At 42.7% G+C, this 18,395-nt stretch overlaps 1 protein-coding gene across 1 annotated transcript in view; it reads left to right on the top strand.

Annotated features, from left to right (window-relative positions):
• Positions 1 to 18,395, top strand: part of TSPAN32 (tetraspanin 32) — a 78,167-nt gene that overhangs the window by 32,741 nt on the left and 27,031 nt on the right. The gene's annotated exons all lie outside the window — the stretch shown is intronic.

The raw sequence follows: 18,395 nt of genomic DNA, 5'->3' as shown, positions 1-18,395 counted from the left end.
TCCTTGGAAGCCTCCGAAGATCGCACTGTTTTAGTGGTGCCCGGCCGCTTTTGGGTTGAAAGCTGTCGAACAGCACCTTCCCATTGCACTGATGAGCGCAATGGGAAGGGCGCCCCTTGGCCACTTTCAACCGAAAAGCAGCTGGGCACTTCTAAAGCATTGCGCTTGCAAGCGCTGGCCCTGGCTCCACTTAGGAGAGAGAGGGGGCACGCAGTGGTGCCCTCCCCCAGGCAGGGTGGCGCCTGAAGCAGCCATCTACCCCACCTGCTCCCATGTGCCAGCTCTGAGGCCATCCAAAGCTTTGGTAAATGGTGTCATCAGTGACAATCAACATCACTTTCACTTGCCCCAAGTGCTGCTGTACTAATTCTGGAATGACACATGGAGAAGGGCTAACAAACCAGGAGATAAATCAAGATAGGAATGATGACAACTGATGGTTGGTTTGCTTAAGTCTCCTTGAAGTTTCAGATGCATTACGCTGGGTGTATTTCTGAACCCAGCTCTGGTGTAAGATACATCTTGCTGGTTCCATCTGATTCTCTAGCTGAGCCTTTTCCTGGAGGACAAGGGCATTGGCACTGTTCTCCAGTCTCTGCTAAATCTCTCTGACTGACTACTGTGTTTTGGTCTAGAATAGATGGAGCTGCCATGGCTGATCCAAAATAAAGCTGCGCAATTATTAATGGAGGCAGGTAATAGAGAATACAAAGCAGTATTCTGCCACTCAATTTCTTTGCTTACCATTGAGCTTCCAATTGCATTTCAAGTGGCTGATAAATTGTCTTCTCAGCCTCGTTCTTCTGAATCTGTGTTCAGATGAATTAGTTTGCCATTTAAATGAATTTAAATAATTTTCCAGATCCACAGTGCATTTGTGCAGGCTGCTGAAAGTGTTTCAGTATTCTTGTGTTAGTGAGGGTTTGGTAATTAATTGCAAAAAGCCTTAATTTCAGGGGGGTGGGGGTTGTTCAAGATCCCCTTGGATTAAACAGTTGTCTTGGAAAATAAACAATCTGCCAATTGAGCAGATATCACAGTTTTGCTATTTAGGCATTCTGCATCAAGCTTCCCTCTCATGGAGCACTCATAAAGAGTGTGCCCTCCTTTCTGCAGTTAATTCCTCAGCGGCTATCTGTCATTTTTTTTTTCTTCAGAGGTCGAGTTCATTCCTACAGCAATTATAGTTTTTAGGACTATAGTGTCAGCACAGCTTTTTTACAGGGTAGTCATTTGGATGATTGGAATTGATAGCTCTTTTGATTGACCTTTCAAACTTTCCTTTGGAAAATTAATGGAATTCCTCATGGTTCAGCCTTTGTGGTCCTCCCATTGGAATTGGGTATTGGATCAATGGAATCAGTCCCATAGCCAGAAAATGTGGCTTCAGGGGGCTGTGGAACTGGGGTGGGGCATTATGGACCCTAGGAAAAGACATCTCAGAGGGTATGTAAGTGCCTTCAGAAGGTATTTAAATCCCTTTTGAGTTCCCTACCATGGGGCAAGAAAGCTTAGAAGGGCACTCAAGAGTGGTGTCTTCAATACATCTCCAACAATCCCACTTTCTGATAGCCCAGTCCTGCTGTATATCATCTAGGTCATGTTTCCCAAAGGCTCATGAGGATGCTTTTGAAAGACTCACCATGGCAAAGATGGTATACAGCAGGAGTAGCCTAGCAGAAAGGGGAATAACTGAAGAAGTTTTGAAGGTACCACTCTTGAGTGCCATTCTAAGCTTTCGTGTCCATGGAAAGGCACTCAAAAGGCATTTAAATGCCCTCTGAGCTATCTTTTTCCAGGAACTGATGCATTTGCTGCCCTGTCCCTTGACTGCCTTCTCAGTAGAGCATTCTTGGACAGCCGACTCACTGGCAGTCATTCACTTGTGGGGCATGACCACAGGATGCCCCACTGTAGCTACAGACCAGAATGGAATACCAGTCTTGGAAGTTGGCTTTCCACCTTTACCTGAAGCCTCTGGGTTACATTTTTAAATGCCCTGATTTCTGTGTTTCACAATAGAGATTCAATCTCAAATGTAAGCTCCGTATTTTAGGACTGTTCCCTGAGTTTCTGTCATTTGTTGACTCTCAAAAGAGGAGAAAATTGGGATGCTTTATATTTTGTGCTGAATATGGTCAACAATCAAGTTTACTTTGTTCAACTGACACCAGAAATGAGCCAGTCTGTCAGTTTGCCGCTGAATGACTCAGAGTTCTTCCAAAGAAGTTTGTATTAGTTTTTTTTTTCAAAACTTCACTTGTGCCAAAACAATGCCCATGCAAACAGATCAGCAACCATTAATGTTGCTAAGAACTGCTTAGAGAAACACTGAACAGTGGAGTTACTTTTAAAGATTGTATTTATGAGTGCTTTGCATGATTTGTGACTGATTTAACTGTCTGTGTAATCTCTGATAACATCACTAAAGGGTTTTTTCTGGTGATCATTAGTTGCTGATTTTGCACACACACATATAGTGCTCTATTGCTTCTGGGTGTGGTGGGGAGATCTATGTACCAGTTGCCTGCCAAGTAGAGTAGTAGGGCAGAAACAAGCACTCAGATGTATGTGCAGGAATCCAATTGCACTATTTTGTTGTTGTTCAGTTGCACAGCCGAGTTCGACTCTTTGCGACCCCATGGACAAAATCACACCAAGCCCTCCTGTCTTCCACCATTCTCCGAAGTCTGCTCAAATTCATGTTTGTTACATTAGTAACGCTGTCCAGCCATCTCATCTTTTGCCGTCCCCTTCTTCTTTTGCCTTCTGGCTTTCCCAGCATCAGGATCTTCTCCAGGGAGTGCTCCCTTCTCATTTGGTGGCCAAAGTATTTGAGCTTCAGCATCTGACCTTCCAGAGAATAGTCAGGGTTGATTTCCCTTAGGACTGACTGATTTGATCAAAAGCATCTATTCTTCTGCGCTCGGCCTTCCTTATGGTCCAGCTCTCACAGCCATACATTACTACTGGGAATACCATTGCTTTGACTATATGGACTTTTGTTGGCAGGGTGATGTCTCTACTTTTTATTATACTGCCTCGGTTTGCCATAGCTGTCCTCCCAAGGAGCAAATGTCTTTTAATTTCATGGCTACAGTCACTATCTGCAGTGATCTTGAATCCCAGAAATGTGAAGTCTGTCACAACTTCCGTGTCTTCCCCTTCTATTTGCCAAGGTCGGCCAAATAACCACTGATCTCTGCCAGCTGGAGATCAGATGTAAAATAGGGGGATCTCCAGGCCCTACCTGGAGGCTGTGGCAAAGAAGGGGGAAAAACAAAGGAAGATTGAGAACCTGGAGATAACCATGTCTAAAATGGTTCTTGTTATACAATATTAAACCGTTATTCTATTACTGAACACTATTGTTGATTCACTGAATTAGATATTTTGTTTAAGTCTGATCAACTACTCAATCAAATGGCACTGACGGTTCTCTGGTGGACTTTGTATATTTAATTGGATTACAAGGACTTTATGAATATTATGTTATATGTAGAAAGAGTTATTGTGAATTCTGCAATACATTGTAATATGACTGTACATTGTTTCAATTATAACTCTGTTAAGCAAAATATCTAATTCAGTGAATCAGCAATAGTGTTCAGTGGTAGAATAACAATTAAATATTGTGTAGCAAAAACAATTTTAGACATGGTTATCACCAGGTCCCCACCTGGAGGCTGGCAATCCTAGCTCCCTGTCATCGGCTATATTTATTGTTAATTAGTTCATTTATACATAGGCTTGCCAATCCCCAGGTCCCAGCGGGGGATCCCCCGGTTTTACAGGCTTCCCCCTGCCCCCAGCCAGCTGGCTGTCAAGGGAAGCCCGGCCCCCACAGCCACCATGCAACTCTAGATCTCAGGCAAGTTTAGAAACCTGCAAATAAGTCAGTTTCAAAATGTGTGTGTGTGTGCCTTTAAAGTTGAGCAGGATGTACTTCATTGGAAAGGTCAGCAACACAGTCCCTCAGTTTGTTTTGCTGTAAGAGTGTGTGTGTGTGTGTGTGTGTGAGAGAGAGAGAGAGAGAGAGAGAGAGAGAGCAGCGTAACTAGGGTTGCCAAGTCTAATTCAAGAAATATCTGGGGACTTTGGGGGTGGAGCCAGGAGTCTTTGCGGGTGGAGCCAGGAGACATTAGGGGTAGAGCCAAGATCAAGGCTGTGACAAGCATAATTGAACTCCAAAGGGAGTTCTGCCCATCCCATTTAAAGGGACGGTGCACCTTTTCAATTCCTTCCTTCCATAGGAAATAATGAAGGATGGGGCACCTTCTTTTGGGGCTCATAGAATTGGACCCCCTGGCCCAATCTTTTTGAAACTTGGGGGGTATTTTGAGGAGAGGCATAGATGCTATACTGAAAATTTGGTGCCTCTGCCCCAAAACACAGCCCCCCCCCAGAGCCCCAGATACCCACAGATCAATTATCCATGATTTTCTATGGGGATAAATCTCCATAGGGAATAATAGAGTTCCCAGCAGACATTTCCTTCCCCTCCCCCTGATTTCTGATGAGCCTGAAGTGGGGGGAGGGCCTTTAAACCAGGGGATCCCCTGCCCCCACCTGGGGATTGGCAACCTTAAGTGTAACCCCTTTTCAGATGTCGTTGTGGAGGAACCAGACCCAGTAAGTGTGTCTGTGTGTGTGAGAGAGAGGGTTTGGAGCCCCCCCCCAATTTAGGGTCATCAGAATGCAGTGGGGAGGGGGAAATGTCTACTGGGCAATTATTTCCCATGGAGAACGATTTCCATAGGGAATAATGGGGAATTGATCTGCGGGTATCGGGGGCTCTGGGGGGGCTGTTTTTTGAGATAGAGGCACCAAATTTTCTGTATTGCATCTAGTGCCTCTCCCCAAAATACCCCCCAAGTTTCAAAAAGATTGGACCAGGGGGTCCAATTCTATAAGCCCCAAAATAAGGTGCCCCTATCCTTTGTTATTTCCTATGGAAGGAAGGCATTTTAAAGGTGTGTTGTCCCTTTAAATGTGATAGCCAGAACTTCCTTGGAGTTCAGTTATGCTTGTCACACCCTTGCTCCTGGCTCTGTCCCCAAAGTGCCTAGATATTTCTTGAATTGGACTTGGCAACCCTATTTATATACCTTTCTCTTCATTGCTTCTTGAGCTTCTGGCTAAGAGCAAATGTAGTATACCCCACCTTTCTCCACAATGGAGATCCAAAGCAACTTACATCATTCTCCTTTTCTCCATTTTATCCTCACAACAATCCAGTGAAGTAGATTAGACTGAAAATGCATGGGTGGACCAAGGTTACCCATTGAGCCTCCATGGCAGAGTCGGGATTTGAACTTCCATCCTCTGGATCCTATCCTGATACTCTATACCACACAGGCTTTTGTGGTGCAGCTGCCATTGAACAAGTACCAAGCAGCAGGACCTAGTTGAATCATGCAGGTCATGTGCTAGTGAGTCTCCTGGTGGTTACTGCTGGGCCTGGCCCCAATGAGTCCTCTGTCAAAGGCCAAAACAGCACTGAAACTAAGGCTTCAAGGCTAATAATACTGTTGTGATTGCCTAGCAACAGGCACAGAGAAGACATTTGTTTCTTAACCCTACAAGAATTGCTTCTATCATTTTGGAGAATTTAATCCCTTTTTTAAAATGGTATATTCCTCTTCATACTTATGGCTTTTTCCAGATTTTTAGAAATATCTCTCTTGTTTCCTCATGACTCCAGTCTCCAGATTTAAATATCCACAGAACTGGCCATAATAAGAATTAGATATATTGATAGGGGTTTGATAAACTGCAGCTTTTGAGGCTGAAGGTCAAGATGACACATGTGGCCTGTAAGAAAATACAGCTGATGCAACCAGGAGTTATTACACATTTTGCAGGAAGAGAAGGAAAAGTATTTGACAGAAGCACCTTTTCATGCCCCTGTTGCTCCTATGTGTTATTTTGTCACTTCTGGTCCAATATCACAACTTTAACCCAGTCTGTCAATACAACTTAATCCTGACCCATAACTCTCTGGGGGAATTATGCACAGCTGTAAATAATCAGGCCATTTCCCCTTTTTAACCCATCCCATAGGTAGGGTCATAGATATCCAGATGCAGAGGATTTAGAGCATTATCTTTACAACCCAGATACCTAAGCATCCACTTTGAGCAAAGCTAGTTCCTCAAACATTGTTCAGTGACCACTTAAGAGAGGAAATGGTATAAATCCGGAAATTGATGGGGATTTTCTTTGTTTTCCAGCTGATTGTTTTCTGGAACAGCTGTGAGCTTCTATTACAAATGAAGTGTTTTGTCATGATCAGTTACTTTCAGAAATGCGATATATATTGTTCTTTAAGATCAAGTTAGTAATAGTTCCCAGGAAATGAAAAGCACAGTTTGAAGCAAAAGTTGAAATACTGCCACAAACACAGGTCAGATACCCAGGTTATGGCCATAGGAATAAATAAATACATATTTTACCTCCCTTAAGTAACCAATAAGGACTTCTTCCCACGCTCATCTCTATGATATATAAAATGGAAGTGCATAGGGTGATCCAAAATGACACATTGGAAATAGATTAATATTATAATTTTTTATTATATTCTATTTATAGGCCACCCTTCCTTGTGAGCAATGAATTGTCTAGATATAAGGAACTGCTTGTAATTTCCTGTCAGTAAACAATGAGAGCACCCTGACCTGGATAGCCCAGAAAGCCCAATTTCATAGGATTTCAGAAGCTAAGAGGGTCCACTCTGGTTAGTGCTTGGGTGAGAGACCTCCTTGTAATACCAGCAGTCAGGATGATAGAGGCAGGCCTTATTCAGCTACCTCTCTAAATATCCTCCAGGCCTCCAGTAGGGGTCAGTCACCAAAAGTCACCATGACTTACAGATGCAGACACACAGAGAAAGACACATACTGTACATAATATTAAAAACACCAAATAAATAAATCAGAGCCGAATGCCTTTCAAACTGCTAAAGCAAAACTACAGAATACCAACTTCCTTCTAATAGCAGCTTTTACATGAATATTGTTAATATACTGAAATCTTCACTAGACTACCTCAGTGATGTATCTTTTGTGGGCCTCCTATTGCTTTGAAATGCTCTGCTAGGGCATTATCCTAAGAGGAAGAGGAGTTTGTTTATATTCCATCCATTCCCCCATGGGGGCTCAGGGTGGAGTACATCAATATAGATAATAATAAAATCACAATAGAATTACAATAAAATCACAATAAAATCAGTTTCAGTAGCTAGTTAATATTATATTGCTATGCAAAGTTCCAGCATCCATCCAGATGGAAAGCACATAGCATGGCTGATTTTTTTAAAAAAACAAAAAACAAAACACAAAACCAAAATAGGCAAACATATTATCTAGCGCTATTTATGAACTATTGCTTGAGCTTCTAATGACTGCTGTTTTGGCCTACACAAACACTATTCTGCCTCAGGGAAATTGATTATCAGAAAACATTAGGGTTGCCAGATCTGACTGTTTCAGGGTGAAACCAGGAGCAAGGGTGCAACAAGCACGACTGAACTCCTAAGGGAGTGCTAGCAATCACATTTAAAGGGACAGCACTCCTTTTAAATGCCTTCCCTCCATTTGGAACATTGAAGGATAGGGGCACCTTCTTTTAGGGCTCATAGAATTGGACCCCCTAATCTTGGGGGGTGTTTTGAGGAGAGGCACTGGATGCTATGCTTTAAATATGGTGCCTTTACTTCAAAAAACACCCCCAGAGCCAAAGATAACCCATGAATCTAGTCTCCATAAGGTATAATGGAGTGCACAGTAGACATCCCCCCCCCTTTCTGATGATCCTGAAGCAGGGGGAGGACCTCCAAACTAGAGGATCCCCTGCCCCCAGCTGGGGATTAGTAACAACTGAAATAACCATTATGTTACTTATATATTGCAAATAATTGCTCCACAATTTCTTATATCCTATTCATGTCCGTCACCAAAATTCGTACAAATGTCCATGAAGACAGCACAACTCAAAATACAAATTAATTTCCAATTGTTGTAATGGTACCAAGTTCACTGTCTGTATCCTTTTGTTGATAGATGTGTACAGTATCAATAAATGTGCTACTTGTTGCTTGGGTTGCAGTCTGAAATCCAACAGGTGCAGCAACATAGGTCCTAGGTTTAGTCTGTGTTTCATTCACCCTTCTACTGGCCGCTTTTCTTATGTTCTGAAACCCATACTTAAGGCAAAAGCTCACATGACATGTTATGTCTCTTCAGTTTGCACAAATAGTACAGAAAAAAATTCAACCAGATAGCAAAACGCACACATTAAACAATGGAACAGTACTAGAATTACAGAATTATAAAACAATTGGCAAACACAAACCTGTCTAAAGCATGACCATAATTGAGAGCGTGGATTACAAAAGTAGAAAATCAGGCAAAGCAAAGTGACATGTACATTAAACAATGCTCTAGTGTGGTTCTTAAAACAATATCCTCTTAAACTGTTCCATTATGCTGTGGTTCTAATCCTTTTATAAAAACGGCCTTCTAAACATTTCTGTGGATTTTGATCATACACATTTATCAGTATCATATTTAGCTACATCATGAGATTTTTTGAAAAACTGCACTCATTTTTAACTTCCATCTGATAAAGAGTAGTTCCAAAGCATGGACATAGGGTGATGTGGAAAGCCATTGGAGTATGGCATTTTGCATAATATAGTCAGGAGATCTGAAGATTGTCTGGCAGTTTTTAGTTTTAACTCTTTTAGGTAGTGAGCTAGAATTATTTTGTGGGGCTGAGAGACCTCTGAGAGCTGTGACTGACCCAAGGTCACCCAGCTGGTTTTATGTGGAGGGAGTGGACCTCAGTTTGTGAGACCTAAAGAAGGCTGTTATAACAATAGGATGTTTGGGGGTCACTTGACAGCACTTAACACGTGCACACACACTACAGAAACAAATAGAGGCATAAAAAGCAGGTATGTGGTTATTTACAAGGATTCTGTGCATTTGTCTGCTAAAAAATAGCTACTGGAGTGGTGATGTTGTTGATGAAATGTGGAAGCTTATGGTTCAAATTTGCCAGTTACATTCTTAACTCTAGGCATCAGAATAAGAAGGCTTATACAGGAGCACAGTTTAATAAGTCAAGTCCTTCCCTCTGTGGAGCTGCAGTTAATAACTACTTGCTATTCCTCTGTTCCTGCTCACACTAAATCCTGGAGTGGATTCAGGCAATAAGAACATAAGAGAAGCCATGTTGGATCAGGCCAATGGTCCATCCAGTCCAACACTCTGTGTCACAAAGTGGTCAAAGAAAAGGAGGTTCACAAGTGGGGCTAGAAGCCCTTTTACTTTGCCCCTCCCCAAGCACCAAGAATACAGAGCATCACTGCCCCAGACAGTTCCAATAATATGCTGTGGCTAATAGCCACTGATGGACCTCTGCTCCATATGCTTATCCATTCCTCTTTTGAAGCTGTCTATGCTTGTAGCCGCCACCACTTCCTGTGGCAGTGAATTCTACATGCTAATCACCCTTTGGGTGAAGAAATACTTCCTTTTATCCGTTCTAACCCGACTGCTCAGCAAATTTCATTGAATGCCCACGAGTTCTTGTATTCTCAGCAGTGGCTCTTCAGCAGAAGGTCACTGCTCTACGTGACTCTCATTAAAACTTTGCCCATTTTCATACGTGTTTGAGTTCCTGAAGTCAAAAACTGGCAAAACCTTACAGCACCTGAAAAATCCTTAAGATGTTTTTGAGGAATCACAAGGAAACTTCTCAAAAAGTGAATGCAAATTGAGAAATTTGTGGAGAGTCCACTACTTAAAAAGCAGAGTAAGTTTAGAAGTGAGGCTCGAGCTGTAGAAGGATTTTAAGGCTAAATTTAAATTGATGCAGCCATCATGGGAGAAGAGAAAATTTCACATTGTGAAATAACAAATTGTGCAACTTCATATTGAGTTGCATATGTAATTCAGGCATAAATATGTCCTATTCTTTACATGATTCTCTGTTTTTCAGAATAATAAAAAATTGAACATTATGTTCCATGGCATGTAGCAAATTACATGGAGATCTTTCATAAAGCCTGATGCAGCAAATTTTATAAAGAATACTGAAAAATACATTAAAAATGCCGCTAAAGTAAGATAAATATTTTATCCTCTTAGGCTATTATATGTACCATCAAAGTCTCTACCACTTTTCTATTGCCTTTCCAAAGTCAAAACTTTGAATGTTACATTTGATATGCTGTCAAGCAGGATTATATCTGTGACATGGTTAATTTGTTACAGGAAACACTTAGCACTTTAAAATGAAAGAGCCAGAATGAAATTGTAAATTATGCATACAGTCTGTTGAATACATTAGTTGATTCATGATTTATTGGATCCAAGGAAATTCCAATGAGAATCAGAAATGAAATTCAAATTTGGGATCGAGAACACAGTCTTGGAGATGAAGGGGAGAGGGGAGATGGAAGTAGCAGAAAGATGGGCCCCTTGAGTTGGCTACCACTTCATCCCAGTATCTTCCAGAAACCATTTTCTCAGGTTTGCTTTTTCTAAGGCAGCCATCATATGCTGGGATAGGCAACCTCTTGGGGAACCTTCCCACAGGGTTTTCCTTTAAAGTCTCTTTTCAGCACATTACACATGGAGTAAGGCTAGAGGCTTCAATTAACATCTGTGTTCCTTTGCTCAGTGTTTTGATGGGGCTATAGCTCAATGACAGAATATCCACTTTGCATGCTGGGTCAGCCCAAGGATTTTGCAGCATGAGTCACTACTGAGTGTTCCTCTTTAAGAAGAGATTGGATTTATACCCCTCCCTTCACTACCCAAAGAAGTTTCAGAGTGGTTTACAATCTCCTTTTCCTTCCCCTCCTCACAACAGACACCTGTGAGGTAGGTGGAGCTGAAAGAGCTCGGACAGGAACTGCTCTTGAAAAGAGCAGATCTGCAAGAACTTGTGACTAACTCAAGGTCACATCAGCAGGTGCATGTGGAGGGAGTGGAGAAATCAAACCTGGTTCTCTCAGATAAGAATCTGGACACTTAACCACTACACCAAACTTAATTTGCTTTAAAATGAAATCCTTGTTGGTGTATTTTTATTTTCCATTAATAGGCAATCAATTCCACCCAGCCATTTCATTCTCTTTGACAGTGACTGGAGATTCCAGTCTGTCGGCTCAGTCCAAAAGGACCTTTCAGATCTTGAGTGAAAGGCTGTAAAAGGCAGCAAGGTGCTCTGCATATATGAAAGCAGGGAGAGAAAGGGATCTATTGACTTCCTTTTACATTCACATCCATTAAACATTCTTGAAGTACACCTCCCATGTAATGCAATTGTAAAGAATTGCAAGAAATTTTCCAGTCATTTGTTTCAGGGATATTAGATAATATTAGATAATATTAAAATGCTAAACAGCTGCAGTTCTCCAGAGAACTACCAGAAACGAGGGAAGGAGAGCCAGTGTTCTCATCAAAAGATGGCAGAGGCAGCATTGTAGACACTAGTGCCACTATCACAGGAATGTGCAAGTACACAGAAACTGATCAGTAGTGCCCAGGGTGGGTGAAGTTGATGACATCTGTACCTCAGCCAGGCACCCCTTGCCTCTCAGCTTCCATTTTCCTGCACAGTACTATGATAAAAGCCAAACCTCTTCTGCATACCATCTATGAAAACAGAATGAGAAAGGGATTTTCAGTAAAGGGCCAGAAGCTTCCCCATTCAGCACTAAATTCAGCACCACATTAAATAGCCATCCCATAAACCATAACATGAGTCCCCATGCCCCTATAAGGTTGCTAACTGTAGGAAAATGTTCTTTTATTTCAACAGAGGTTAATATATAATGTTATTTACCAGGTAATGTTAATTATCTCCAAGCTAGATTCAGAAGTACACCTGGGTATATATCCCAGTCCCATCTACAGTATGTCACAGAAGTGAGTACACCTCCTCACATTTTGTAAATATTTAAGTATATCATTTCATGTGACAACACTGAAGAAATGACACTTGGCTACAATGTAAAGTAGTGAGTCTACAACTTGTATAACAGTGTAAATGTGCTGTCCCCTCAGAATTACGCAACACACAGCCATTAATGTCTAAACTGCTGGCAACAAAAGTGAGTACACCCCTAAGTGATAATGTCCAAATGGGGCCCAAAGTGTCAATATTTTGTGTAGCCACCATTATTTTCCTTAACCCTCTTGGGCATAGAGTTCACCAGAGCTTCACAGGTTGCCACTGGAGCCCTCTTCCACTCCTCCATGACAACGTCATGTAGCTGGTGGATGTTAGAAAATGAGTCCTGGGCCAACTGGGGATCTCCAGCCTGGAGGTACCCAGGACACACTGGGCTGGCAGGGGGATCCTTCCCCGACATTGCTGGCATGATGACATCACTCGGAAGTGACATCATCGCACTGGCGACGTTGCATGCCAGCCACTCTAGGAGCATCTGGGAAAACTCTATGGTTTTCCCAGGCACTCCTAGAGCGGCTGGCGCGTGATGTCACTGGCATGGTGACATCACCTCCAAGTGACATCATCACACTGCACGCACTTTGCGCTTGCAAAAACAGTCTCCTGCCGGAGGCTGCAAGGGACTTGATCACTGAGAAAGCTTGCAGCAAGTTTAAGCTAACAGCCTAAATCAGCTGCAAGGCTTCAGCAATCAGTTTTGCTCCCCCCCCCCATTAGAAGTGTGGGGGGGGTGAAACTGGCCATTAAATGGCTGGCAGTCATTTGAGTGCTCCCTTTCACTTCCCCATAGCAAAAGAGATCATTCAAATGGCCGCATCCCACTTCCTGTTTTTTGGAACACTTGATCCAAAACATCATTTGGGGTGGGACATCCCTGCCCCCCCCAAACACCCCCAAAGTCTCCTGTTGGCAAGAGGACCTGGCAAGCCTACATGGCAGCCATTTTGTGGTTCTGCACAACACAGTAGGTCAGAATGCCAAAGGTGCCCACAGACTCAAAATGGTTGGGGATCCTTGATAGGCTGTGTAACAAAGACTGACCAGGAAGCACAAAGCAGGAGCTCCAGGCAGAATATTTCCTGACCTGTAAGCTTATATTCCCAGCATAGTTATCAGTAACCATTCAGAAAGGACATAGACAGAGTTCTTCAGGCAGCCTACAAAAAAAAGAGCAAAGTCTATCCTGATGAAGGCCTAAAAGACCTCTGCCTTAACAGGGTAAGCAACTTACTGTGGGCACCAAAGATGCTGGTCTGAGATTTGTAATGCTGGCAGTAGGAGCTATGGATCATATGAAGCTGATCAGTTGGGCCAAAGAAACAATCTCAGGCCAACTTACTATGAGAGGTCTCTATATATTATGAACTGTGAATTTAAATCAGCATAGCTGTCTGCCACCCCATATACGTAAAATTAATTGTTTGCTGGCACTTAGATAATGTACTGTAATGGTTACATTTGATTGTGTCTGCCTTTTATTTTTGCCCCATTCAGCACCTGATCTTTAATTAGCATGTGGTCAGTTTCCCTGTTTTTTCTAACAGCACCTGCTGTGTTACTGATTATGTTGCCTGTAACCATCAAAGCTACTCTGGGAAGATTATAGGTATGTAACAGTTAGGAGCCAGAAATCAGCTGGTAGGAATGTAGTTGTGAGCTGTTCACCCGCACAGAAATACACATGCTGAGAACATTATGATTAATTCTACCATTACCCTTGTGAAGTTACTAGTATTAAAGGTAAATGAACTCTGGCAATAAAATGGCTCCCTTTAATGTTATTCCATGTTGACTAATTCAAAATATTCTTTTCTGATAAGTGAAAATCACTCCTGATAAAAGTGATATGGGTCAAGGCAAATTAATCTCACTTCCTATGTATTCCCCTCCAGAAACAGAGTTGGTTTTCTTAAGCAGTGGTATTGGCCAGAGTTCAGGTTGAGCAAGGAGTATGGTGTCTTGTTAGAATGTACTGGGAACAAGAAAATGGTGAGACACATAGAAGGGAGGCTGTGTGAAAAGAAGGCAGTGGGAGTCCAAAAAGAGGCCATCTGAACAGGCAGGTCAATCAGTTAAAGTCTGCAGCTGTGGATTGGAAGGGGAACAAATGGATTGGAAGGCCTTGAATTCAGCAGGAGCTCATAGGAGTGCAGCTCCTGAACCTTTCTGACAATTCCCCCCCCCCCTTCCTCACCACCTACCTTGTGCACTGAATCATAAGTGTAGTTGCATAACAATCCCTGAATTAGGAGAGCAGCCAGCCAGTCACCAGGAGCTTTGCCACATCCCCAGCAGCCCTGATTAGCCCTTGAAGAAGCCCGCACCATCCTTTCTCCACTTCTTATGTGATTTGGGGTGGTGGGTGGCTTGCTGGCCTTTTGACGGTGGGATGCGGGGTAGCCTAGGAAAGCCCCAGATGAGCAAGGCCTGCTTGGTCTGTCTGGATCTCTAGCCAGCCCACGCAGACCTTGCTTGTCCAGGGCTCTCCTTTCTTGCGTCAGGTTGGTTTTGGCTGGTTGGGAGGGGGCAGCATATGCTAATGAGATATGCTAATGAACTCTACTACCTATTTTTCAATAAAATGACCCCTGTGGATAGAGAACAGATACACTTTATGTTAGGGAACAACTTCAGCAGTTGCAGTTCCATCTCACTTCCATGCCATCTTTACAACAGGCAATAATAAACGCAATCAGTGTAGACTTCAGAGAAGTATTTGCACTTCTTCTGATTGTATTAAGAAGTCTCTATGTTTTGAAATATCTTATATTCAGTTCATCATGCAAACACTGAAGAACACAGGAAGCAAATGTCTGTTCGTTCCTAAAAATTGTTCTGGTCAGGATGTATGACAAATTGCTTATATGAGAAAATCAAAAATAAAATGGAAATGGCTATAGTTGAACTTGAAGCCATTATTCATCGATGGTACCTGGGAGTCAACAGATCCCTAACTAGAGATGAATATGCCTTTTTCATTTCTTTCTGTTTTCCTACATTACTATCATGTGTCTTTCCATTCTATCCAGTTTTGTTGCTGGTTTTCCCAATACAGGTTTTTCTTTTGCCAGTCTGTACAAATCAGAAGCAAAATCATCAATGCACAGCAGCTAAGAAGGTCAGAGCGCCTGCTCCGGCTGCAACGCCACTGAGGATGTTCTCCGCAGCCAAGAACGAAATGTCTGGAAGAAAAACTTTCTCCAGTAGAACACGGCACTTGAGCCCGAAAGATTCTACAAACCCTAATGATGTTACCAGCCGTGAAAACCTGAAACCTTTCTGTGATTGTTTCCCTCCTCCTCCCACCCTCAACCAATGGAATTCAACAGACATTGGTTGATAGTTTGATGGGCCAAAGTTTGATGCAGCACAGTCCCAACCAATCAGGATGCTCCATTTTGCCACCACAAAAGGGCTTTTATATATATACAGGATTACCAGTATTTGGGAGGTAGATTTTAGCAACCCAAATGTATCCAGATTTTCTCAGAAAAACAAAACAAAATTCTGAAAAAAGCCTGAATATATTTGGGGATTACCAGGTAGATCCTGCCCCTAAGCTTTTGTTGGACTTTTCCTGCAGTCCCTTTAAAGTTCTGCAGTTTAAAGAGACTGCAGAAGGCAGCCCAATGATCAGAGTAGAGTGTTTCCACTGGCTCAGCTTGGAGCTGGTTTCTCATGCAGCCCGGTTTAAAGCTGGGGCTAGCTTCTTCCAGAGATACAGGAGTAGCCAGCCTACAGGAGAAGCCAGCCCCAGAATTGCTCTCCACAGGGTGGGCTTTGTGCTTTCTTCTCCTGCAGCCTGGTTTAAAGTGGGCTACAGGAGAAGCGAGTCCAGCCAGAATTGGCTGTGCCCACAGGGAGCAGATTGTTCCCCACAAGCTCAGCTTTGCACTGGTTTAAACTGGGCTGCTGGAGAAATTCTGAAAAATCCCAAATTCAAATACTGTATTGGGAATCGGATCTGAGATTTTTTGAGAACCCGCCCCCCCCCCCATGACCCAATTTCTCTGAAACAACAATGCTTTAGATTTTTCAAGATACATTTAGAATATGATTCACTATATTATGAGGGCAAACCCTTTCCCATTGCAATTTACCACAGTCAACATATCATCCCTGAATCAGTTAGACCCTGGATTTTTATTCTAATCAGATAGGTGGTTAACCTATTTTGGCTACTTGGTGAGACAATTTATAAGAAGAAGAAGATTTTGGATTTATATCCCACCCTATACTCTGAATCTCAGAGTCTCAGAGCGGTCACAATCTCCTCTACCTCCCCCCCCCCCCACAACAAACACCCTGTGAGGTAGGTGGGGCTGAGAGTGCTTTTACAGCAGCTACCCTTTCAAGGACAGCTTCTATGAAAGCTATGGCTGACCCAAGGCCATCTCAGCAGGTGCAAGCGGAGAAATGAGGAATCAAACCCGGTTCTCCCAGATAAGAGTCCATGCACTTAACCACTACACCAAACTAGTGTATAGGATTATCTTACCAAATGATGACATATATACACTGGTAAATTGCCATATAATAAACTGTGTTCATCTTTATTCTACATGCATTATAATATAGCATTCTACTGACTGGTCTACTTATTATTGTTTGGCTTTCACCAAATTTCAAGTTGCAGCCTTTAAAATGTACAGAGGTTCAGAAATTCAGACACCAGGTCATAAGGGCAACCATACCTCTATTTCTGGAATCAGAAAAACAACTCGTCCACTATTCCTGCATCTATGAAAATATCAAACCTGCCAAATCTCTCAAATAAGTCACAAGATCTGGTGGGAAAGGCAGAGCAACCACTGAGAGAGGTTCTGGTTCATTGGTCATTTGGTGCATGAGGTGACAGTATTTCCTGCTATTATAGAGAGCCAGTTTGGTGCAGAGAGCCAGTTTGGTGTAGAGAGCCAGTTTGGTGTAGTGGTTAAGTGTGCGGACTCTTATCTGGGAGAACCAGGTTTGATTCCCCACTCCTCCACTTGCACCTGCTGGAATGGTCTTGGGTCAGCCATAACTCTGGCAGAGGTTGTCCTTGAAAGGGCAGCTGCTGTCAGAGCCCTCTCCAACCCCACCCACCTCACAGGGTGTCTGTTGTGGGGGAGGAAGGTAAAGGAGATTATGAGCCGCTCTGAGACTCTTCAGAGTAGAGGGCGGGATATAAATCCAATATCTTCATCTTCTTCTTCTTATAGTTGTCCTCCTGGGATTATGGCCCTGGTCATGACAAAACACAGAAGTTGGGGTGAGAGAGGGAGGGCCCCATAGTGAGGAGAAGAGGAACCTGGCCTAGCCACTGTTGCTGAGGAACAAGGATGATACAGGAAAAGGAAAGGTCCGCTGTGCAGGCACCAGTCGTTTTTGACTCGAGTGACATCACATCACGACGTTTTCACAGCAGACTTTTTACAGGGTGGTTTGCCATTGCCTTCCCCAGTCATCTACACTTTCCCCCCAGCAAGCTGGGTACTCATTTTACCAACCTCGGAAGGATGGAAGGCTCAGTCAACCTGGAGCCAGCTACCTGAATCCAGCTTCTGCCAGAATCGAACTCAGGTCGTGAGCAGAGAGTTCAGACCACAGTACTGCAGCTTTACCACTCTGCGCCTCGGGGCTCCATGATACAGGGAAGGCGCTGCAAAAACCCTCAAGAGTTGTGACAATAAGGGTGGCCTGCCAAACCGAGTCATAAATTTTGGACCCTTAAGCTGCTTGAGAAAAAATTCATAGGAACATGATGATGAGCTTTTGTATTTCCTAAATTCTTTAAATATCCCATTTGGAGAAATATTATGGCTGACTTTTGAAAGCCCCAAATCCATGTGCAAATGCAATAAGACTTGGTTAGTTAAGACTGCAATTCTATGTAGAAGTAAACCACTAATGAATTGTGAATAAACATGCAGAGGATTGCACTGTAAATTTCCTAGACCTTGGAAACAATACAAGAATCAGCAGTGTCTGTTTCATGGCAAGAATCCCCTCACTCAAGGGGTTTGTGGCAAGAACTCTTGTTTTGAAAAATAGGGAAATATAGCTGAAGGTTTATGTGTACTCCCTTTTATTTAAAAAAAGCCAAATCAAACAACACTCTTTCAGGTTGTGTGAATCAGTCTTTTAGACGGGTTTACTTGGTTGAATATTTGTTTTGCATGGTAAGAATGCCTTATGTGTGTTGAATTCTAAAGCAAAGGTGAATTAATTTCAGATATTTTATCAGTGAAGTCAATCTAGCTGGTGTTTAAAACCTTAGGGAGATTTTTGTATCTCTGTGACTTCATTACCTGCTAGCTTGATTCATTCTCAAGAGAGGATATGAACAGGAATGTGTGTACTCAGCCCTAATTCAATTACAATTCTGTGCCCTGGGAATTCATATTCTGCACCAAGAAACACGGAAC

The sequence above is a fragment of the Heteronotia binoei genome, chromosome 21, assembly GCF_032191835.1.
Source record: "Heteronotia binoei isolate CCM8104 ecotype False Entrance Well chromosome 21, APGP_CSIRO_Hbin_v1, whole genome shotgun sequence".
NCBI classification, from domain to species: Eukaryota; Metazoa; Chordata; class Lepidosauria; order Squamata; family Gekkonidae; genus Heteronotia; species Heteronotia binoei.
Note: the sequence above shows the minus strand (reverse complement) of the source record. Positions and strands in the feature narration are given on the sequence as shown.